General features: G+C 36.9%; 1 protein-coding gene across 2 annotated transcripts in view; it reads left to right on the top strand.

The window, feature by feature from the left end:
* Window positions 1-20,974: 20,974 nt before the first annotated feature.
* The window catches only part of LOC150096278 (uncharacterized), a 269,156-nt gene continuing 264,307 nt past the window's right edge, over window positions 20,975-25,823 (top strand). Inside the window, exon 1 of one of the 2 annotated variants that reach the window (XM_090409235.1) lies at window positions 20,975-21,736. The gene's annotated coding sequence lies outside the window, so the exon portion shown is untranslated. Of the gene's footprint in view, window positions 21,803-25,823 lie in introns of both variants that reach the window. The other variant, XM_090409234.1, reaches the window with a different exon arrangement.

Genomic DNA, 25,823 nt, shown 5'->3' with positions numbered 1-25,823 from the left:
ACAGAGTAAAGGGTCATAAACAGGGAAATGGGATTTGCTAGGGAGGTAGATGATAGAATCAGCTGTAAATAGTACTAAGGACATAAATCGCTGTGAAATTGGGATTAATTGTTTGCAGAATGTTAACAGTACAGAGTGGGGTAATTGGCACACAGGGAGATTATGGGAGGAAGGGAGTATTGCAGTTTATGTGTACTAATGGTCAAAGTATTAGGAATAAGTGTGAAGAATTTTTGTCATTACTTAGTCTAACATGGCCAAGAATTATAGGAATTAGCGAAACTTGGTTAACCCAGAATGATATAGTTATTGGGATTGAATGTAAGGGGTACAGTATTTTCAGGCAGGACAGAGATGACAGAATGAGGAGAGGGATTTTATTAATGATAGACGAAATATTAAAGCCAAAAAAGATAGAAGTACCTCACTGTGACAGGTATGTAGAGGGCAGTTCATTAGAGGCTATTTGGTGTGAGATAGAGATTAACAAGGCAAAATATGTAATTGGTTGTTGCTATAATCCAAGGGGAATAAGGGAGAATGTAGGTAGGATGTATTGGAAAATTAGCACGATGGATGAAGGTCAAGTAATTATTATGGGGGATTTTAACTTTGGGGACATAGATTGGATAAAGGAATGGTCACAAGGAACAAAGGAAATGGAGTTTATACAGTTGTTAAGAGATAATTACCTGAGACAGCATGTGATGGAAGGGACAAGAGATTCTAGAGTGTTAGATCTGGTCATAACATCGGAGAACATATCAGTAAGTAATTTAGTTACAATGTCTCCACTTGGGGAAAGCGATCATGTGGTCTTGACCTGGGAGATTGAAAGACGTGCTGAATATTCTATTAAGAATGGGTATATGTGGAATTACAAGGCTGGTAATTATGGTAAGTTGAGAAGTCAGCTTTCAGCTCTACTATGGCATGATAAATTCAAGGGGAGAGATGTTGATGGTCCGTGGGAGATTCTCAAGGAGTATTTGAAGAAAGCTGTATCAGACTGTATTCTCAGAGGCAGAAGGAGAAATCAAGTAGGAGTAAAATGGATGAATAATACTATTAAACAGGAGTTGCAGATAAAGAAAAGGTTGTGGAGGACGTATAAAGAAAAAGGTAATGAGCGTTCCAATGAGCAGTATAAGGTACAGGCAAAGAGAGTAACCTGTATGGTAAGGAAAGCCAAAGCTAATTATGAGAGGAAGCTAGCTGATGATTCCAAAAGAAACCCTAAAGAGTTCTTTCACTATGTGGCTAGTAAAAGGAAGAATATCCATGGTAAGATTACTTTAAAAAGTGTTGATCGTAGGGAAATTACTGAAGCTAACCAAATTGTTGAGTTGCTTAGTGATCATTTCGCAAAAGTGTACCATCCTCGTAGTGATAGAGCAGTGTCAGATGCGCCATTGACTGATGAGAGTATAGAGAGAGAGATAGATGAAATTGAGGTGCTTAATATATTAAAGAACCTTAATGCTAACACTGCCATTGGGTTAGATGGCATATCTGCCCATGTGTTACGAGAATCTACAAGAGAATTAGCAACTCCTCTAACCAGAATGTTTAATTTAAGCCTCAGTTCTGGTAAAGTGCCAATAGAGTGGAAAGAGGGGAAAATAGTTACATTGCACAAGGGACGCTCTAAGACTGAGGTTGCAAATTATAGACCAATCAATATATTTGGAGTGGTGGTTAAGATTTTGGAGAAATTGGTTAAAATCAGAATTCAGGACTGGGTGGACAGCAATATGATACTTTATAAGGGGCAACATGGTTTTGTGAAGGGTAGGTCTTGCCTAAGTAATTTGCTTACTTTCTATAATAAAGTAACAGTGGAGTTGGATAAAGGAAATCCTTACTCAGTGATACTACTTGACTTTGCAAAGGCCTTTGACAGGATTCCACATGGAACTCTGTTACATAAATTAGAGCAAATGGGTTTGGATCCGAAGATGGTGATTTGGATTAAAGGATGGCTGGTGGACAGATATCAAAGGTGGTTTATGGAGGAGCTGAGTCCAGGAAAAGGCAAGTGACTAGTGGTATACCTCAGGACTCAGTTCTTGGTCCTCTATTGTTTAATTTGTACATCAATGATATTGGAAATACCTTGAATGGAAATATCCATTTGTTTGCTGATAATGCTAAATTGGGAAGACGATAATCAATTCAAATGATGTGGATATTTTACACGATGACTTAAATAGGCTGACGGTATGGACTAAGGTAAATGGCCGTCAGTTCAACATGGCTAAGTGTAAGGTGATGCACTTCGGTAGGATGACATCGCATGCTCTTTACTATATTAACGGAACTGAACTGCAGAAAGTTGATGAGACAAGAGACTTAGGAGTTATTGTAGACAGAGAACTTACGTTTAAAGGGCCTATTGCAAAGATTACCAAAACATCACATCAAATTACATGGTTGTTGTGGAACACACTAACAAGCAAGGATAGGGAAGTTATTGTTCCACTCTATAAGGCATTAATAAGGTTCATTTGGACTATTGTGCACAGATCTGGTCACCAAGATTTCTTGGTGATACGGAAGTGGTGGAGAGGTTTCAGAGGTGGGTTACAAAGATTGTTTCAGGTCTGTGAGATGTTCCCTATGAGGATAGATTGATGATCTGTGGGCTCCAAAAACTAGCTGATAGACGTAGGAGAGGAGATATGATAGAGGTATTTAAATTGTTAAAGGGATTTTACAGGATTGATACTGATGATATTCTTAAGACCAGTGCATGGTGTGAGAGAACGAGGGGTCATCCCTGGAGATTGTGTAAGAGTGTGGTTAACAAGGGTGTTGGGACTAGATTTTTTACTTGGAGGATAGTGAATGGGTGGAATGCTTTGCCAGAGGTGGTTGTGAATGCTTCAACTGTGAATGAATTTAAGGAGAGGTATGACAGGTATTGTGTAAATAATGGTTAGTGTATCAATGTCGGGTCTCCCGCGATGAGTCTTTTGACTCCATGGAGACACCGTTAAAATAATAATAATAATACTTGGAATGAAATATTTAGGTATTAAAACTTATCACTGTGGTTAGTATGTGTGTTTTTTAGTTTGAAACCATTATGGTTTATATGTAAGTTCATTACTGCTTTCGTTTAACCAACTTTTAAAAAAATTATTTTAAATTTAAAATATTTGATGTTACATTTGTGACATATTTTGGCTTATCCATGCTTATTTTTAATTAAATAACAATAGTTACATAATAATAATTATATTCTTAGTTACATTCACTTTGTACATTTATTCCATTTGTTTTACTATTATTAATAATATAAATTGTTAATTATTTTAGCACAGCGTTATTTAATTACATATTAGGTGTTCCTAATATGATATAAAATTCAACGAGATCGGCTAAGAAGAAACCAAATTTTGAAGTTTTGAAAAGTGAACAGAGAGGACGGTGGTCAATACCGAGCGAAGAACAAAGGACGTCGCCATCTTTACAATCACGCCATAACTGCCTAAGGGAAGAAAGGCGAGTCATGAAGTGTATCAAATGCCTGGAGGATTTATCGTCCGACGGAAATAATATAACTTACGAAATGCAATACGATTCTACACTTAAAATGTGCCGGCTTTTCAGAAACAACCGGGCAACATAAATATAAATCCGATGTAACACGCGAGGAATGGAAGTGTGTACTCTGTAGGAAGAACAAAGTAACGAACCTAAAGCGGCCACCTACGACGCAGCCGATTACATAGGAGGCAAAATCAGATGACGACCTGAACAGACAAAAAATGCAGGTGAGTCCTATAATTTCAACTCTTTATATATACTAATAGAAAACGGTCTAGAGGCCATAAAAGCCAGCTTAGTAGATCTTGTGCAAGAACTCTTTAATAAACAGAACGAGCAAATAACAAAAAAATCTAGCGAATATGAAGATTTGGTAAAACAATAATTTAGTAGTGATAGAAGTTGCAAACGGAAAAAGACATTAAAATGAGCATGAATGCACTAAATGACAGGCAAACAATATGATAAAAGAGACATCCGAACTCCGTCAAGAACTTCATTCTTTAAAACTACAATATGAGCGTTTAAATCAGCAACAACATAAAGAAGATCTTGTCATAAACGGTCTTCCTGAAACGGCACCTGCAGAAAACCTCAGAGACGTCGTTTTAAAATTAAGCCATGTAATTAATATCCCCCTACAGCTGAACGACATTCAGACCGTAAATCGGATTTCTAGGAAGAGCAAAAACCAAGGCTTCCCACGACCTGCACCAGTCATAATTCGTCTTAAGAGCAAGTCCACAAGAGACAATCTCATAAAAGCCAGCAGGCAGAAAAAACAGTTGCCAAGGACTTGAAAGCACACAAGATAATACACCAATCTTCCTATCCGAATATTTAACACCATAGAACCAGAATCTGTTGTACCAAGCAAAAAAAAAATTACCAATTTTTGTGGACCAGAAATGCCAAGATATTAATAAGGAAGTCACAAACTTCAAAGCCGATACAAATTAAAAGCTCAGAAGACAGAAAGGCTGCCACAGTGAAAAAATAAGCCTCTTAATTAGCTCAAAAAGAAGCCCACAATAAAAAAAAAAGAATGTGAACCATCAAGACAGCTGCAGTAACACAGGATATATCGGCAATTTCACTTTGATCAGACCTTTCAGATCATTCATTTGACCTCCCAAACACCTGCCTACTTCCAACACAGCAACCAAATCAATAATATATATATAACCAATGTCATCCTCAGATAAGCTAATTACAAAGCTTTGAGGATGCAGTTGAGACATTATGTCACAGTAGTAGTATTTATCTAACATTATTTACTTAACATGCTGTAATGAATACTTGTAGTAAACAGAAAATGTGATAGTAATACTTCAGTTACATATTTGTAAATAATTTGTGATGAGAATAATAAACTTTGCCATTGTAAAAAAAAAACCTATTATTTAATGTATGTATCATATGTAAACAAATGTACATAATGTATCATATGTATGCAATAACTGTAACAAATGTATGTAATGTAATAAAAAAATGTAAATAATCAGTTTACATTGTATGTTTGTGAAAATTAGGAAATATAATATTTTGATTGCATTTGTGTAAATACTGTTGTATAATCATACCTTTTCATACTCTGAAAAAAAAATAGTAAACTGCAATATGTAATATTATATAACTTATGTACTCTGAACAATATAATTGTAAATTATTACCGTGATCGTTATTTTAAAAAAAAACTGTTATCACCATTACTATTTAAAACTCATTATATGTAGCAGAAAGTGCTGAAGCTTGTAAAATAATATATTGAATAGATGATCATTGTACATATGTAAATATTTGAGAGAATAATAAAAAAATAAAATTATTATTGTTATTATTATTATTATTATTATTATTATTATTATTATTATTATTATTATATAAACCAATCGAAATAAAATCCGTAGATGACCTCAACAGGCTGTCACATTGAAAGGAATATTGACAACTCGTAAAGAATGACCAGCACCCCAACCAACATGAACGCACACCATCAAGCAGACGTAATCACCCCGGAACATGATAATTGCCACATTCTGAAATCAATATCAGAATGGAAACAACTGACAATCCCCAAAAAAGGACTATCTATTCTCCACATCAACATCAGGAGCATTCAAAAATACTGGCTGACCCTGCAAGCTTATCTGAAGGAAGATATAGACGAAATAGACATTTTAATACTGACCGAAGTATCTACGACAAACGAAGAGGCATCCTCCTACCAAATGCCACACTTCCAACAACACAAACACTGCAGACAAACAAAACGAGGCGGTGGTATAATAATATTTACCAAACATAAACTAGAAGTAACAGAAATAAACTATAAATTAGAATACGCAGAAAACATATGCATCGAAATTAAAAACATCAAACAAGAAAACTCCCTGATATTAAACGCAATATACAGACCACCCAACTTAAGCACCACAAAATTCCTAGAAGAACTAAACAGATGGCTTTCGGCCATGAAAGTAGGCACCTCAAAATACTTGATAATAATAGGAGACATTAATATAAACATTAGGAACATAAATAATAACACAGAACAATACCTAGACCTATTATCGGCATATAACATAACCCCATCCATACAGTCGTATACACGAGAAGAGATAGTCGGAAACACAACAACCTCAACCTGCATTGATCATATAAATATAAGGGCCCCTCCAAACAGCCACACAGCAGCCGTCATAACATGCAAACTAGCAGACCATTATTTCACAGCATTGCAGTTATACACTGAACCAGAACCCATAAAAATCACTGAGACTACAAAACAGTATCATAGCATTGTAAACGAAGCAATAGTGAACGATGAAATCAGAAAAACAGACTGGATGCAGATAGCATCTTTAGACTCTGCTGAAGCTGTATATAATAATCTTCAACTTGCATTTAACAAAATATATAACAAAGCATTAACAAAAATAAAAATACGCCCCCAAACGAAACAAAATCCATGTATAACAGACAACATACTAACAGACATACAAAGAAAAGATGCCCTATGGAAACAACTTAAGAAATCGCCGAACAATATCGCTTTAAAAGCTGAATTCAAAAGAAAACGGAATCTCCTAACAACCCAGATTCGAACGGCCAAAAGAAACTATTATAGCAACAAATTAACAACAGCACAGAATGACAAAGGAAACCTGGCACCTGATTAATGAAATGCTGGACAATATACACAGGGCCACTGCCACAGAAACAATAAAACACAGCTTTGCCTGCGACCCCAAATCCCTCAAACAGTTGGCAAACAACTTTAATCAGCACTTCGTGAACTCTGTCCAAAAGCTACAAGAAACAACCTTTCCTCATACAAACGAACATTCTCCACTAGGTCCACGAGCAACCCAGTCGATGTGGTTCCCCACAGTAACAAAAGAAGAACTATCGCTGGTAATTCAACAAATTAATCCTAACAAAGGACCGGGGATAGACAGAATCAGACCAAAAGACATCAAGAAACACTCAACCGACCTACTTCCAGTTATACAAAAACTGTTAAATAAAATCTTCGAAACGGGACACATACCTGAAACACTGAAGACTGCATTAATCACACCCATACACAAACAGGGAAAAAGAAACATAATAAGTAATTACAGACCTATCGCCACGCTGCCTGTAATCAACCAAATCATGGAGCGCATTGTACATCAGAAACTCTCCACATACGTTGAAAAATTTCAAATCATACCCAAAACACAATATGGCTTTCAAAAAAATAAAGGAACAGCAACACTCCTGGAAGATTTCACAGATCTAATAAACGCTGCATTGGATAAAAACAGAATAACATTAGTGGTATTCATTGACCTAACAAAAGCATTTGACACACTAACACATAAAACCTTGTTAACGAAACTTACCCATATCGGAATTGGAGGTCGTCTACTCCAGTGGTTTTAAGCATACACGAAAAACAGAAAGCACATTACACGTATAGGATCAGCACACAGCAAAGAGGTACATGTAACCTGTGGAGTACCGCAAGGAGCTGTCCTATCTCCCATTCTATTTAACATATACACACACGACATAAGCCAACTCCCCCTAAAAAGTAAAATCTTTCAGTATGCAGACGACACTGCCATAGTATCCATTCACAACAATGCAAATATCGCTTACAAAAATATGCAACACGACATCAATCAGATCACTAACTGGTTAACCGAAAACGGCATATATATAAACCCTGGAAAAACAAAGCTAATGATATTCAAAAACCCCCAAACCCTGCCCATAGAAACTAAATATCTCACTATCAAGCATTCATCCTCCTATACACAAAGTGCAGAACCTAAAATCACAACCATCACACAGGTGAAAACAACACGATACCTTGGACTTCACTTCGATGCTGATCAAAGTTGGAATAGCCATACAAACTACCTACATACCAAGCTTAGGATAATAGCAAGCAAACTATACAGATTAAAAGACATTGCCCCAACCCACATAAAAATACTAATCTATAAAGCATTATGTGAAAACATTTTAAGATATGCAATCACATCATACGCATTCTGCGCAGACTACAGACTTAACAGGCTACAATGGTTGCAAGATAAAATGATAAAACTGATATTCTGGGAACAACCCACTCTTATGCAGGAAGCACGGACAAAACACAAAATATTTAAGGTGAAACACTTATGCCACTACACAGTCATGTTAAAACACTACTACAGCCCAACATATAGAGTAACCAGAACAACATATCAAATAACAAGACCACAGTCAACAAACTACATAACATATAAGTACAGCAATCACTACGGCAAAGCCACTCGAAATTTCTACGTACCTGACATGATAAACAAACTGCCATTCGACAACAGAAACCTAGGAACATACAGAGAGCTGAAACAGGCACTATATAAATATTATAGCGAGAATGAAAATTAGAGCAATTCCTGTTTCTCTCTCCCCCACCACACATACACACACACACACACACACAAACCTATGACAACCCCCCCCTCTCAAAAACTATCACTACAAGAACACAAAGTAACAAACACACCATGTCTAAATCCAACCCTATTTGCACAAAAAAAAAAAGTTAAACTGTAATAGCAGTCGAAGTCTTTCAAGCACGTACCAACAAACAGTAAAATCAACACCTGGCTTGTGACCAGTATAGGAACACAACCATGAAACCACCACCCTCTGTCATCTATTATCTTCCTCAGATAAGCTCTGCTAAGCTTCGAGGAAGAAAATTACTAACTTGCAAGTATCTGTTATACACACTTGTAATGCGTTATAAATATTATATATATACTGTATATAATTACTACAGCAACTATGTATGCAATTCATCTGAGACATAAAAAAAAAATTCTGTATAATCCTTATTGTAAATACTGTAAATATTATTATTGTATGTAACTTATACTGAGACATAATAAAATGTTTAAAAAAAAAAAAAATATTATTCAGCCTGTGTAGCTTAGTGGAAGTGGCGCTTTTGTCCTCTGCGCTTGGCCGCTCGAAGTGAGACCTAGGTTCTAATCTAGTCGCTGACTGGAGGAACTTTTTCTAAGCCTATCTTCGACCTGTTCCCGAGTTAGTCGATCTCTGATACGGGTAAGCAGATTTTTCCTTCCGGAAACTCGGGTTTTTCGTCCCGTAAACTCAAGAAAATCGACCGTAGTACCCACATCATTTCAACTGATTTGTTTTTTATTTATTAATTATTATTATTATTAATAATTACCCGACACCTCTGGCACAGAGCCTGTGTAGCTCAGTGGATGTGGCGTTTGCACACCACGGCGCTTGACCGCACGAAGGAAGACTTCTTAATTTCAAGTCTAGTCGGCGACTAGAAGAAATTTTTCTAAGCCTTTTTTCCACCGGTTCCCGAGTTAATCGATCTCTGGCACAGGCAAGCAGGTTTTTTTTCCCAGAAACTCAAGAAAATCGACCGTAAAACCCACATTATTTCAGACATTAAATACGAGTGTTAGGGTTAGGGACCACGAGATGGCGGCACTTGTTGAGCCGTCTCTCTTCACTGCGTGTCTCTTAATTAGTGATAAGCTTGGGCCAGCTATCTCTGATTGGGTACCAGTGGAGATTGAACTGCCAACTCAGTCTCCAAATGTTAGATAGGGCTAAATGGCCTCAACTACTCTCTATATATGGGAATAAAAAATAAAAAGGCATTAGCTGATTTTTTTTCTGACACCTCCAGGGAGTCCAAAGACTCATCGAGGTAGGGCAAGTACTCTACAACTCTCTGTCTCCATCTACACCAGCGCCATCTGCCACCTACCATCACCACTAGTATTTTCACAGAGAATCACAAACATCCATGCCTGTAGTGGGATTCGAACCGACAGCCTTTTGGGTGCAGAGCAGATACACTAACCACTCAGTCAACCAGGCCGACAAGTTAGTTCGATAGGAAGTGAACTCCTAAGGATTCCCATTGATCTTTTTGAAAGGAGAGAGAGAGTTCCTCGTTGCATCTTGAAGATACTGATGGAATCAGGATATTTTCATTGTCTTTTCTTCCATACTTATAGTCAGACCTGTATGACCAAATACTATACATAGTTAAAATAATTATGACTATTTGTACCCTGCTTAGCTTCTTCTCATTTAGCCCCTCGTACTGAATTACACAAGCTTTGTGAATTTATTTTTAATAATAAAAAGAAGAAGAGATTTTCATACACAATGTTTCTATCATGATAACATTGTACTCACAGTGCAACTGGATAGATTTAGTGTTATTGTATGAGAGTTGTTGTAGGATTAGAGCTCAGATTGGTTTATGGTAAAGGCTTAGAAGTACTTATAGTAAACGGAGAAGAACGAATGTACATATCATTATCCGATGCTGGCAACTATCTGGTTTTACTTGCATTGATGGAAATCTTTGTCACATGACCTGCATTAGTAAAACAATGGTATTGTCATTATATCGTTCCAAAGTAAAGAAAGTAGAATCGTTTTACAATAGTAATATTGTTGCACACATAAAGCACCACTTTTACTACTGAACAATCCACAGCCTCATGCTCGTTCAACACATATGACATATTTTGGCTTAACATGACACCAATGTAGCTTGTGTTTTATAGATAGAATATTACTGCTTTGGCAGAGAAAGGTACAAATTTCAGATATACAGATCTTCTTGAAAGTTATCATCTATATTAATGTAGCTGCTAATTAAATGATCACAACTATTTATTATTATTATTATTATTATTATTATTATTATTATTATTATTATTATTATTATTATTATTATTATTATGTTTGCATCCCCTGCATTAGGGTGCCTGAAGGTGAACTTAAGTTCTAGTCATCTAGTCGCTGACCAGACGCAAGACGCAAGACGTTGCTGACTGTAAGGGCGAAGCAAAATGCTTTTTTATTCCCTGCTATCTGATAAGGATTACTGTGTGAGGAAAAATTTATGAGCTAAGAGCTCTGCCTCAGTGGGTGCGATTCAGAGATCTTCATTTGGAAGTAGGATGGCCTTTGGTCTCCTATATTTTGAGAAGTCTGTTTCATCATAATTGGCTGCTTGTTGCACTAATTCATTTGGATGTGAAGAGGACACTGAGAAGAACTTCACTGCTGAAGTCTGCAGGAAAGAGTAGATGTAGGGGATATTTGTATCCCGGTGAAGTTGGACATTTCTGACGTACCATGGTGCGTTTAATATCAAGCGGAGACATTTGTTTTGCACTTTCTGTAGTTTGAGGATATTTGTACTTGAGGTGTGACTCCAGGCTGGGGACGCGTAAGTAATAATGGGTCGAATCAACAGTTGATAAAGGAGCAGTTTTATTTTGGTATCCAGCTTGCTATTCCTATTGATAAGAGGGTAAAGCTGTGCAATGACTCTTGATGCTTTTGAACATGAGGCTTTTATATGTGAACTGAAAGTTAGTTTTCTGTCCAGCAGTACACCCAGATATTTGGCTTCTGCTTTCCAGGGAATCTTGGTATTAAATAGGAAGATATTATCTTTGGGGAATATTGAGTTTTTAGTGAAGAGCATGGCAATACTCTTCTGAGGGTTTACTTGCAGTCTCCATTCCGAGCACTGGTTCTCGGAATGGTTTACTTGCAGTCTCCATTCCGAGAACCAGTGCTCTAATCTCTGCAGGTTTTCTTGCAGTTTCTTGGTGACAAGGTGCGGTTTAATAGATCTGGCTAGTATAGCTGTGTCATCTGCGTATAGGGCAATGATGGATGACATTGGATTGTGCGGAATGTCCGCCATGTAAATCGTGAAAAGTATCGGTGACAGAAGGGACACTTGAGGAACTCCTGCCAAGATGCGTCGTTGGGTAGATAATATATCATTTAGTTTGACTTGCATTCGTCTGTCACTAAGAAATGACTTTATAATTTGAACTAGATCTAATGGAATGCCAGCTAAAATCAACTTGCATAGTAGTCCAAAGGGCCATAATTTGTCAAACGCCTTCTCTAAATCAAGAAAAACTGCTCCGGTGTATTGATGCCAATTATAACTTGTGATAATGAATTCTATTAGTCTATGAATTTGTTGGGTGGTACTGTGAAATTGGGCGAAAACCAAACTGTTCTGAAGGAAGGATGTTTAATTTTTTTACTGAAAGTTGAATTCTGGAAAGGATAGCTTTTTCTGCTATTTTGCCCAAATTAGAAATCAGACTTATGGGACGATAACTTTGAGGTTGCTGGGGATCCTTGCCTGGCTTGTATATAGGAACTATGTCTGCCAACTTCCATGCAGAGGGGAAGTACTTAAACCTGAACATAGCATTTATTATTGTTGTGAGATATACGATGGCCTTTCGGGGTAGCAGTTTAATAACTTTGTTGGAGATGCCGTCAGGCCCTGGAGCTTTTTTATTCTTTAAATTCTTTATGATGTAAATTTCAGCTGGGGAAGTAGGTGTGAGTTGGCTGGTACAGGTATCAGGCCGTTTTAACACGTGTCTGACGTGGCGGTGGACTTTGTAAATATGATTGAAATTTAGATTTTTGTACGAAGGGCTACACTGTTTTTCTAAATTTTTTGCTATAGCTTCGGCTTTTTCAGCATCTGTATAAACAATGTTCAGATCAGATTTGAGAGGAGGAAGAGATTTGTTTTTGTTTTTGATGTTTCTCAGGAACTTCCAAAAGGATTGATCACCAGGTGATATGGAGGCTAAATTGTCTTCCCATAGTTTGTTTCTATGGGCTTTGAGTGCATCTCTCACTGCACTGTTCATGTTGTTGAGATATTTTTTGTCTTGGGGTGCTCTGGTGTTGTGGTATCTTTTCCTTGCTTTATTTTTTCCCTGATTAAGTTCATTATGTTATCTGGTAATCGTTTAGTCTTGAAGGCAGCTGAATTTGAGGTGATAGATGCTATGGCTGTGTTGATTTGATCAGTAAGTTTATTGACTGCAGAATCAATTTCTTCCTTGGAATTAATATGAGGGATGGGATCAATGTAGTTTGGAAGCATTTTGGATAGTTTTTCCCAGGGAATGAAGGTGTGAGGCGAATGGGGAAAATCCCTCTGATAACCCAGTTGGAGCAGAATAGGATTGTGGTCTGAAGATAATTCATTCAATGATTCCAGGGAGTACTGTAGGTTAACATTCTGAAGGACAGCTATATCCAAAACGTCAGATGAGCCAGTAGGACTGTGGTGAGTTGGCACTGAGGGACCAGCCACAATTGCACAATTTGAGCTTGTGTAGTTATAGAGGATGCGGCCATTCCTATTTATAGACCTACTGCTCCAGGCGTGATGTTTTGCGTTAAAATCGCCAGCAATAATAACCGGCAGTTTAATGCCGAGGATAGCATCCAGATCTGTGGTCAGCAATGTTTTTGATGGTGGGTTATAAGCAGAATATATTTTTATGTTTCCGATAGAGTTTGTGATGACATTGATACCTGTAAGTTCGAAATTGGTGGTTGTAGGAATGGCTACAGCATGATGATTGATGTGATTTTTGATGAGGATGGCTGTGCCACCACCTCTGTAATCCAGTCTGTCATTCCTGTAGAGTTGATATCCTTTGAATTTAGGACTGTCAGCAGGTCTTAGATGAGTCTCATTAATTAATAATATATCCGGATTATATCTGTCATTGAATTCCTGCACTTCTAGTATTTTATTTTTAAGGCTGTTGGCATTCCATGAGATAATCATTAGAGAATCTGGGGTAAATTTTTTCCTATGCATTGGAGAGTGCAGATAAAATGAGCTGTGTTTGCTGCAAGAAACTTTTTGTAGTGCTCAGTGATGGATTTGCGTTACTGAAATCCTGTAACATATTTACAAGAGAAGAGGTGATGATGGCTGTTATATTTGAATGTAAATTTGTCATATTCTGGCCATGGATTGCTTTTTTGGGGCGGGCCACATCAGCATATGTTCTTGTTTGGTGTTGAAGATTTATTTTCTTAGGGGGCTCAGTTGATGGTGGGTGAACACCTGTCATCTTGTTCAAGCTAATAGGAGCCTGATGAACTTGAACTTCTGGGGCTTTCGTTTCTGACAGTGAGGTAGACTGACTGATTAACTCAGTTTATCTGTTTTTTGGGTGGCATATGCACCCTCTGTAATTTGCAGGATGGGGGCCACCACAATTAGCACACTTAGCCGGGGTGGTTTTTGTCTTGGAGCAGGTATATGTGGGGTGGGTGTCACCACATTTCAGACATCTGTATTGGGCTTTGCACAACTTCTGGGCATGACCAAATTTTTGGCATCTATGGCATTGCCCAGAAGAGGCCCTCTTCCTAAGTGGCTCTGGTGAAATCTTAAGCCCGAAGATTGTCTTCAAATTGTAAATATCTTTATAGATGTTGTGTATTTCTACCAATACTAGAGGCATAGGGGTCTTGTTAGATCTGTACATTCTACTGACTTTGATGGGAGGGAGATCTTTCATGTTGAGGTCAGCAGCTATTTCAGCTGTTTCAATGTCTTCAGATACTCCTCGGAGTACCACTTTAAGATTTTTCTCCGAGGTAAGTGTGAAGGTATGGTATTGTATACCTCTTGTGTCCAACTCCTTGGTTAGATTTCTATAGTCAGACACTGTAGCGGGCTGAATTTTGATGCCCTCCTCTGTATTCTTGGCAGTGGAGTAATTTATTTGCAGGTTGGCCATGGTGGTTCTTAGGGCTGTCCATCTGTTTTTCCCTAAGAATGACTGGAGGCACCTTTTCATTGGTGGAGGAAGAGGAATCTATGTTGGGGGCATCTTCATCCATGCCATTTTCGTTTGCTGACTCCGAGGCGAGAGTTTTGCGTTTTTTACGCACGTGCCTCTCTCCTTGATCTGAATGAGTAGAGTCAGAGGTGACTGGATTTAAATTTTCCTCCATTTGAGGAGTGTCTTCATTTTGATCATCGTCAGTCTCAGGTGAAGAGTAAAGATTCAGGAAGCCGGGCCAATCACGCTCGAACTTCTTAAGGAGTTTCTTTATGAAGCTGAAAGCTAATCCTTTATCTAGAGAGTCTATAATTGTATCAGGATCTATCAAGTTTGATGGCCATTTGAGCTTAAATTTCCTTTGAAGTTTATTTACAAGTATGAGCGCTGGCTCTTCATCCAGTGAATCTGTGAGGGCGTCCAAATCTGACACATTCATTATTGACAGTTTGCGTATAAACGCAAGTAAATGTATCTGGAATAGATATGCTAACAATGGCGATTCTATCGGCTGTTAGGCCTAACGAATCGCCCTCGTTGCAATTACCGTCCACTTACCTTTGCTGATGTTCTTAAATACAGTATAATCCGCAATTGAATGACTTTAAACGCGACTCTGCTAGTTAATCTAGCAGCTACACTTCAAAACCATCATATTTAATTACCACGTTCTACAGAGAAGAAAGTTCACAACCGTATCAGTGAAAACTGGACTGAGTGGCACAGGTTATATAGTGTACAGTCTCGCTAACTAGAGAAACTTTTTCTAACCCTATCTTCGACCGGTTCCCAAGTTAGTCGATCTCTTCTCCTGGAAACGTGGGTTTTTCGCCCCGTAAACTAATAAAATCGACCGTAGAACCCACATTATTTCAGACAGTAACATATCCTGTTAGGGTTAGGTACCAAAAGATGGCAGCACTTGTTTTCCCGTGTCTTCATCGGTGGCGGCTTATAATTAGTGAGAGTCATGGGTCAGCTATCTCTCATTGGCTACCGGTAGAGATTGAACTGCCTAGTCAGTTTCCAAAAGCTAGATAGGATTCAAAGGCCTCACTTACTCCCTATAAGAAAATAAAAGGCGTTAGCTGATTTATTTACAAACAAAGGTTAAGGAGAACATAGTTGAATGAAAATGCTGGCGTAATGGCGGTTGCCAAGTGTTTATATATGTGATCAGTGATTTAAATAGTTGTTATGATTTTCTGAAGAAAAATTTATTTTGTAAAATATTTGCTACTGATGCTGATAGATCGATTTGATCTACGGGATATTTATATATAGAGGTAAGTGTTCTTCATTCTGTGAAACATTTACTACCTTTGCTGGTAGATCGATTTGATCTACGGGATATTTACATTGGGCTCTAGGTCCCACTTCTCAAACTTTATTCTAATAGAGTTGTTGCCTTCTATCAATCATGACAAAACCTCTCAATGAAGGCATATTTGAAGAAGTTTACAGAGAATTCCTAAGATTAGGAAAACTTTTGAGTGACAACTGGCCAGGGAAAGTAAAGCTGTTAGATACATTCCCCCCTACAGCAGTATAGGATGGATGATTCTAATGAAGGAAGTATGTTGACTGAACCAGAATCAAGTCACTCCACGAATACAGAGAATGCTGCATCTCAGGATAATACTCCGCAGTTTTTGGAAACCAACACAGAATTTCAAACAGTCAAAAAGAAAAGGAAAATCTCCTCTACTGCAGATACACCCAAAACAGTGGAGATAGAACCAGATAATGTAATTAAAGAAAGGGTACCCCCAGTCGTCCTAAGGGCCAAGGAGCACTGGACGTCCGTTGCATCCACACTGAAATCTTCAGGTATCACCTTCATTAAAGCCACAAACACAGAAGAAGGGATTCGCATACAACATAAAACATCATTAGATTACAGAAAAATGACCAAACTTCTAGACAACAACAATTTGCCATATCACACTTTTGCACTCAACAGTGAAAAAAATTTAAAAGTAGTGTTAAGGGGAGTAACTGAAATATTACAAATAGAAGACCTCACTGCAGACCTCCAACTTAAGGGATTTAGCCCAATTAAAGTCAGCCGAATGCAGAGAGCTGATAAAACACCCTATCCCCTAATTCTAGTGGAAATAAGCAAAGACCAAAAACATATATACAATCTCCAAACCATCTGTGATCTAGTCATAAATGTTGAGGCATTGAAACATAAATCAACTACAACCCAGTGCCATAGATGCCAGAAGATTGGGCATGCCCAACGATGCTGCAAGGCTGAATTTCGTTGCTTTAAATGTGGTGGAAAACATGCATCAAATGAATGCCATAAACCTCGTGCACTTCCAGCAACGTGTGCAAACTGCGGAGGACCACACCCTGCAAACTATAGGGGCTGTATAGCATTTCCTCAAAACCAAAAATTACAACTCAAAACCAGTAAACCTCTTCAAGAACAAGCGCCTTCCCATCAAACCATAGTCTCCACAACGGATGGAAGATCGTATGCTGAAGTTACAAGATCAACCTTCCAGAAAGACCCAAAACCAAAGCAGTCACAGCAAACCAACAAACCTATCCTACTGAACATAACAAGCCACTTAGGTGTAATGCTTGCTGAACTCCAACAAACCAACCCAACTCAAGAAGCCAAAGATATCATCTTAAGGCATACACAATCACTCTTTATGGAAATTCTTAATGGATAAATCTAAAAGAAAACCGAAATCATTACAAATTGTTTCATGGAATGCAAATAGTTTATCTATCAAATTACAGGAGCTGCAGGAGTTTGCAGCAGAAACTCAAGCAGACATCATCCTCATAAATGAAACACATCTTCGTCCAAGTGACAAAATCAGAATCAATAGTTATAGCACTTACCGTACAGACAGATGCTTTGCTAGAGGTGGAGGCACTGCCATCTTTGTGAAAAGTAACATAAAACATAATTCAATAGCAGAACCCCAAACAGAACACATGGAAACTACAGGAATAGAAATACATGTGGAAAACACAAGCAGCATTACGATATATGCAGCCTACAACCCCCCAAATAAAAAACTCCTTGAATCTGACTTAGAGGTGATACTAAATACAGGCAGAGCAGTGATTATAGCCGGAGATCTTAATGCCAAACACTCAGTCTGGAACAGCAGAAACTCAAATATTAATGGAAGAATACTCAACTCTTACACCACTTCAAGAAATATAACAGTAATAGGACCCACTGAACCCACACATTATGGAGCTACCGGTAATCCTGATGTACTAGATCTAGCTATATTAAAAAACATAGCACACAGCTATCAGATACAAGCAATCAACGACTTAAGTTCTGATCATAACCCCATCATATTACAACTAGGCACCATACAAGATATAACAGAAAACACCACCACATTTATAAATTGGAAACAACTTCCTTCAGCCTTCCAGGAGAAACTTGGTCCAATACCGCATATAACATCTGCTGAAGATGTAGAAAAAGCAATGAAGACTCTTGAAAAACAACTGCTGACAGCTATAACGCAGGTAACAAATATAACCAAATGTACACCATCAAATAAACTTCCACAGGATATAAAACGTCTTATCCAAGAGAAAAACAGATTAAGAAGGCAATATCAGAGAACAATGGACCCAGCGGATAAACAAGCAGTCAATAGAGCAACAAACAAGGTTCGATATGCCCTAAACCAACTCTGGAATAACACCGTAACCAACTCTGGAATAACAAAATTCTCCAATTAAACACAGAGGATCAATCAATGTGGAAAATGATGAAATCACTCCGTTCAAAGCGTTTTACATTTCCTCCAATCCAAGGTGAATCTAATGTTGTCTACAACGACGAGGAAAAAGCTGAAGTATTTGCTGACAGTTTAGAAAAACAATGCAGCCCCAATTATATCAATACAGATATAAATTTCATAAGTAAAATTCACACCCAAGTGCGTAAAATAACTCAAAATGCCTCATTCCAATCCAATAACAAATCCGTGTCACCAACAGAAGTATATGAGATTTTAAGAAAACTAAATAACAAAAAGGCTCCAGGTCCAGATGGAATAACAAATAAGGTACTCAAGTTACTTCCTCGCAAAGGGCTTATGCATCTAGTAGCCATCATTAATGCCATCCTCCGGCTAAATTATTTCCCACAACGATGGAAAATTGCCGACGTTTTCCTAATTCCCAAACCTGGGAAAAATACACAGTTTCCTGAAAATTACAGACCAATCAGCCTTCTTTCATGCATAGGTAAGATAGCCGAACGTGCTATTCTCACACGGCTTCAAGAGGCAACAGATATCAACCATATAATTCAAGATGAACAATTCGGCTTTAGGAAATATCACTCCACAACGCTACAAATTTACAGAGTTATCCAACATATAACCCAAGGGTATGAATGGCACCAACACACTGGCGCAGTTTTTCTAGACATCACTCAGGCATTTGATAGAATATGGCATCATGGACTAATTTTTAAACTACACGAAGTTGGTATTCCATTGCAACTAGTGCTACTTATCAAATCATATCTACACAACAGAAAATTTAAAATAAAACTCAACGGTATCAGATCCACAGAGAGAATCACGGCCGGAGTACCTCAAGGCTCTCTACTATCTCCCCTACTCTTCTCCATATACATGGCAGATCTCCCCAAACTGTCTCTAGCTATCACCGCTCTGTATGCCGACGATACAATCATTATAGCCAGATCCCTCCGTCCACACCTGGCCACAATCAAGCTGCAGAGAGCAGTCAATGAATTGGAGGATTGGTACACCAAGTGGCGTATTGCAATTAATCCAAACAAAAGCTCTGCAGTACTTTTCACCAGACGTAAAGTAGAACCGAATACAAGCATACAAATGTTTGGTAAAATCATCCCTTGGCGCAATTCTACCAAATATCTATGAATTCATCTTGATAGACGTCTAAACTTCAAGTCACATATGGATAGTGTTGCCACTAAGGCAAGTCAGACTATAGCACAGCTATATCCACCTTTGAACAGGAACAGCTTCCTAAGCATAAGCAACAAAATCCTACTTTTCAAATCGGTAATCAGACCCCAACTAATTTATGCCTCTCCAACCTGGGATCACACGACTAAAAGCAACATCAACAGACTTCAGATAATACAGAATAAATGCCTAAGAATGGCATTTAATGCCCCATGGTTCATCAGAAACATCCAGTTACATCAAGAAGCCAATCTTCCAGATATTAAGACTTACATGACTAGCATTGCAAAGAAATTCTTCACAATCATGGTTAATCACCCAAATCAGCTAGTTCGACAGGCAGCGGACTACAAGCCCTCAGATCGTTTCAAACATAAAAAACCGAAATCCTCCATCGCAAGAGAAAGCTGATACAGCCTCAATGCTCACAATGAGCAGGTAAATTACCCACAATAATCTCATCACCCACAATCTAAAATCCAGATGAAGGGATAAAGAGTCAAGGACTCAGTCCATCAACCAATTAAGTTCAAGTTCAAGTTCAATTTACAAACAAATCGGCCCTTTAGAACACACTCGATTTATAGACAAAACATACTGGTGAATGGCGTTAATGTGGATGTTGATAGTTGTGGAGTTTAGAGATGGAAAGTTGTGGAGTCGGTGTCCTGTTGATTTGTCACGAAATGAGTCCAAGATGTCCCGGACTCCTTGGAGGCGTCACGAAATAATAAAATAATATTTATTATTATTATTATTATTATTATTATCCCAGACTGGATGAGTCCCTTCACTCCATGGAGGTCTTTGTTAATAATAATAATTGATAATAATAAACTAGAGGTTTCTTTTCTGTTAGTATTGTCATACATGTTGGATGATAGTTAATAAAAATATTTTGAATGTGAATTCAAGTTTCAGGGTAGATAAATGCCAATAAAATTTAGAAGCATGTAGTTAAAAATATTGATGATTTGCTTATCTTACTTGAAAATGTGACTAAATAAGAGGAATATAATCTGTTATCTTAAAAATAAAAGTAAAAAAATAGCTCAAATGAATATATTTAATAACTGTGTATGCAAAAGAACTAAGTTTCTTCTTCTCCTGATTTAAATATATTAAAGCGCTAGATAAAAAAAAAAAAAGCAAAGCTTTTTGTCAGTTTAAAAAGCTAAAATGTTTCGGTGTGTGTTTACCAGAATTATTATTTCAGTCTTACAGGTTGGAAAATGGGTTCATATAAATGCCATTTCGAGTGATGTTGACTTAGGCATTTAATTACTGCACTTGATTGGAGAAAGTTTAACAATACGAGTTAAATTTAATGCTCTCTCAAGTGTTAGTATTGATGAGAACGCATTGGATATAAATACCATTCGTATTAATGGATTCTTAAAATAATTAAAATTTACAGTGTCTGTGTTATACTGCTATGCTTAGGTGTTATGACAGTATATTGTTTTACGTGTAATGCAGTATTACAAAATGAAACGTAATAATATTCTGTTGTTGATGTGACCTTTTTTATTTTATTATGAGTTACTAAACACCATATGTGAATGAAATACAAGTCATTTGAAAACAACCAACAACCTTTACGAATGTTCTCTGCTGGAAAGTTTATTTGGCACATCCTGTTTGGTGGAATATACTCTATACATTGGCCATTGTTAATGGCTGTTAACTGGACTGCCGTTCATTTTTCATGATGGCGGTAGGGTGGTGTTTAGTACTGTAGTGAACATTTTTGTAAACAGATTTAAAGGCAAAAGTAAATAATTGAACAGCTCATCAGTACTGTATTTGATCGTTATATCTATGATAAAAAAAAGAACTGCTATTTTTATGTATGTTCTGTTTATATTCTTATTTTAACTGTCAACGATATAAAGCAAAGGACAGAAAAAGTGGATTCTAAATTTTCTAGCATTCAGTGGCAAAGTGGTGCATATATTTTTCTTCCAAGAATTATGGTAATTCATTGATATGGTGGATTATTTTACGTCAGGGACAGAGGTAATATATAATCAAAAGTGGTGTAGAAGCACTTTCATTAGGGTAATTTTAATCTTTGAAATTAAAGTAAGTATGCTGAAAGAAAATGTATATTGTGTATCATAAATGAAAAGATACCTTTGCTATATAAGAAACAATTCTGAGTTAGAAGGTAGCTATTTAAGTACTCAATATTTTTCAAGCAAGGCCTAATTGCATCTTCACAGATGTGTTAACGATATATTAAATGCATATATGAAACAAGTAAACCACTTGATCTACCAATTAAGTAGAGAAACATACTTTTTTTATTTTTCTTTTGTTTTCCTTTCTTTCATTCATTCATTATTATTATTATTTTGCTTACTCCAGAAAAATGTTTACTTTCAATCATTTCATTTTGCTTTAACAGTAATTCCTGTATAAAAACAAATATAAAATTTTTCAGTATGAATAAAATTGCATGTTGATTCAAGTACAGTAAAATCTTATACTTAGGTAAGAAGTTATTTATAAATTTTTCATTTGAATTTATCAATAAGGTAAGAAAATCTTGTTTTACTGAAGAACATATTATATTTCTGAGTAAAAATTATTATTTTAACTAAAATGTTTGGTGAATAATTATCATTTGTGCTTTTTTTTTTTTTTTTTTTTTAAATGTGTACTGTGCCATCATTCTATACCCATCTCAGTACTTTCAGTTAATGTGATCAAGATTTAATATAGAGAGGTAGCCTCCTTTAAACTCATTTCATGGCAGTGTATTCACTCCCTTCCCTTTCCAGTAATTCATTCCACTCCACTCTTGCTAAAGTCCCCATATTGCCTTATTTAAAAATGTGCTCTCTATGACAAAATCTATGCTATCTACCTTATTTATCATACTTTTGTATACCATCAAGGAAGACTTAAAAAATCTACTAGCGATGATTGCAAGAGGAAGTAAAAACAGTAATTTATATATTGGATTAAGATTCAGACATTACCACATGTAAACAATGCTTATTTTATTTAAGTGCTTGTCAAAATTTGAAATAATTGAGGCTAAAAACATAATGACCATATTTTATATCTTATGAGTTGAGTTTCCTTAGCTCACTCAGGATGATGTCATGATATTTACTTTTCAGTTGGAAAGATCTGGGTTTGAATCCTTCTTCGGTGACACAAGACTTAATACTGCCAACATGGTATTAGACTAACTGAAAGTGAGTTAGTGTAATATTGCAGTGGCAGGATTTTTTCTCCCATTAACTTAGTTTATTTGGCACATCCTGTTTGGAATATATTCTATACATTGACAGTTGTTAATGACTGTTAACTGGACTGCCATTCATTTTTCATGATGATAGTAGGGTTGTGTTTAGTACTGTAGTGAGCATTTTGTAAACAGATTTACAGGAAAAAAAATAAATAATTGAACAGCCATCAGTAGTGTAATTGATTATTATATTTATATCAAAAAAAAACAAAAAAGACAGTTGTTTTCATATATGTTCTGTTTACATTCTTATTTAACAGTTGACAATGCAAAGCAATAGCAAGGACAGAAAAACTGCTCCAAAATTTTTTAGCATTCATTTACAAAGTGGTGCAAAGTTCCAGCATTTGGTTAATACCCTGACCTCATAGCAACCAAGGCTATGAGGTCAGGGTATTAATTCTGTAAATTATGTGCATGTATGTGTGTGTTCTTATGGCCAGTTTGTCTGTTTTTCAAGATAAAAAACACATTACTACCAAATGAAATTGGCTAGCTTGCCCTCAGTTTAAAAGTCCCCTTATAAAGGTTCTTTATTTAGATGGGATCCAAGCTAGTGACCACAGATATGAGATTTTGGAGAAAATTTGGGGCGTGTACAGTTAGCATCAATGACTGAATCATATTAAAAATGAAGATGTTAAAATGGAACTTAAGTATTATTAGCATTTAGAGATGTGTAAACAGAGGTAATCTAAGGGTGATATGGTCTTGTTGCTTCCCACTGCTAGGTAATGGGGAACGCTCAGATTTCTCGACTGCTCTCTAAGTCATTGCCAAGTCATTTCTTGATATTCTTGTGATATTATACCTCATCTTCTGTCTTCCTCTGGATTGCTTGCTCTTCCACTCTGGAAATCCATTTTGTAATAAGGCCTGTCCTGGCTACACTGCCAGCCCCAGTCTATTTAATGTTTTGGCATTTTGAATAATGCAAATAATTTTTGTGATGTGTTTAAAGTTTGAATTTTTTTTTACCTCCTTGCAAAGTTGTGCGAAATTGTAGTTCTAGTCTGAGGTCATTTGTGGATGAATTGTAAAAATTTATTGTATATAATTTATAGTACAGATTAGTCAAGGGAAAAGGGTGGGACAGTAATTGAGAAAAGAACTCGAAGCATTTGAAATATAAAGTAATCTAAGTAGCCATTTTAAAACAATGGATTGAGAAGTCAACTGTACCGTTTGTTATTTATGAATTATAGTTAAGTTCTGAGAGATTCAAGTAGGTTGTGCCACTGTACAAGAATGTTGTAAAAACCAGAATAAAAACAGAAACATGTATATCAGTTCTGATTATAGAAAAATAAAGACATACAAAGAAAAACAAATTGAAGTTAAGGCTCTACATAGATATTGCATAATTTATATACAGGGTGTCCATAATTAAAGAGGAAGTGTTCAGAGCCCTGTAGTAAAACATGTATTGGATGAAATTCAACCAAACTTGGTGTAAGTACACTCTGGAACATGGGTTTTTTATTTACAAAAGATAAAAAAATATTACACAATTCTGCCACCAAGGGACATTTGGTGCTAGAATCACATGATATTTGCATAATCTCACTGTTTTTACTGGCGAGTTGGTGGATTCAAGGAAGACCGAAATGGATTTGTGTCATCCTGAGAAGACTGAAGTGCTATAGATCATGATTAGCAATGCACATTCCGGTAAGGAATGTGCATTGTTAGTCAAGCTTTACTATCAACAATGCAGTAATACTAATGCTGTGCTTCAAGAATTCTGACATTTGGAGGATAGGAGAAAAGGTCTAGTGACAATTACAAATCTTATTAAAATGAATTTACAATTGAAAATAGCAAATCTTTAGCAGTGAGGCCAGGACAAGGGAGCAAATGGATTATTCCTCAACAAGTTGACAAAGTTGCAACTGCTGTCATGGAACACAGAATGAATAATGATATTACCCAGCAGTGCTCGGGTAATATCAAGGCAATTGGACATGACATACTCAGCTGTGTGGAAAATCCTTCATCAAATGCTGAGGTTTTTTCCCCTACAAGATCTCTCATACTCAAGCTTTGCTTCATGGTGGTGCAGAAACTTGACTGCAGTTTGCCCTGACATTCTTTGCTCGAGGTGGATGATGCATGGCCATGGAAGACCTTGTGGAGTGGAGGCACATTTTTATCTGAACAGTAGTGTTAACTTACACAATTGCTACATTTGGGCTGCAAATAACCCTCATGTTCCATCAGACCCCTTTACACTCACTGAAAGTCAGTGTGGTTTCACTGCATCGTTTATTATCGGTCCATACTTTTTCAGAGAAGTTCTCCTGACAGTACCAGTGACCTGTACCATCTTTGCTGTTAGGTATCAAGAGATGCTGTGCAACTTTGTTGTTCTGCATCTGTAGCAGCGAAGATGCTTTGACTCTACCACATTTATGCAGGATGGAGCACTACCTCACATTGGATTGTCGGTACAGCAAATGTTACAGAAACACTTCACAGAACTCAGAGTGAATAGTTGTGCATTTCCCACAGTATGGCTACCTCATTCACCTAATCTTAACCCCTGTGACTTTTGGTTGTAGGGCCATTTGAAACACATGCTGTATAAAGGACATGTTCCTGATTTAGTAACCTTGAAAGACAGAATAACGCAGCATGTGAGGCAAATCGATGCAGAACTGTTGTATTCTGCTGTAGAAAATGTCATTCACAGAATGCAGTTCTTAGAACATCTGAAAGGAGGACATATTGAAGCACATCTGTAAGTTATATGAACATGAAAATTGATTTGTTGTATCTCTTCTAGCCATTACTGTTTAATTAATCCTAAACCATGCGGTTATAGTGCCAAATATCCCTTGGTGA

The sequence above is a fragment of the Typopeltis vanoorti genome, chromosome 19, assembly GCF_054136105.1.
Source record: "Typopeltis vanoorti isolate ZY-2024b chromosome 19, IOZ_Tvanoo_1.0, whole genome shotgun sequence".
Taxonomy (NCBI): domain Eukaryota; kingdom Metazoa; phylum Arthropoda; class Arachnida; order Uropygi; family Thelyphonidae; genus Typopeltis; species Typopeltis vanoorti.
Note: the sequence above shows the minus strand (reverse complement) of the source record. Positions and strands in the feature narration are given on the sequence as shown.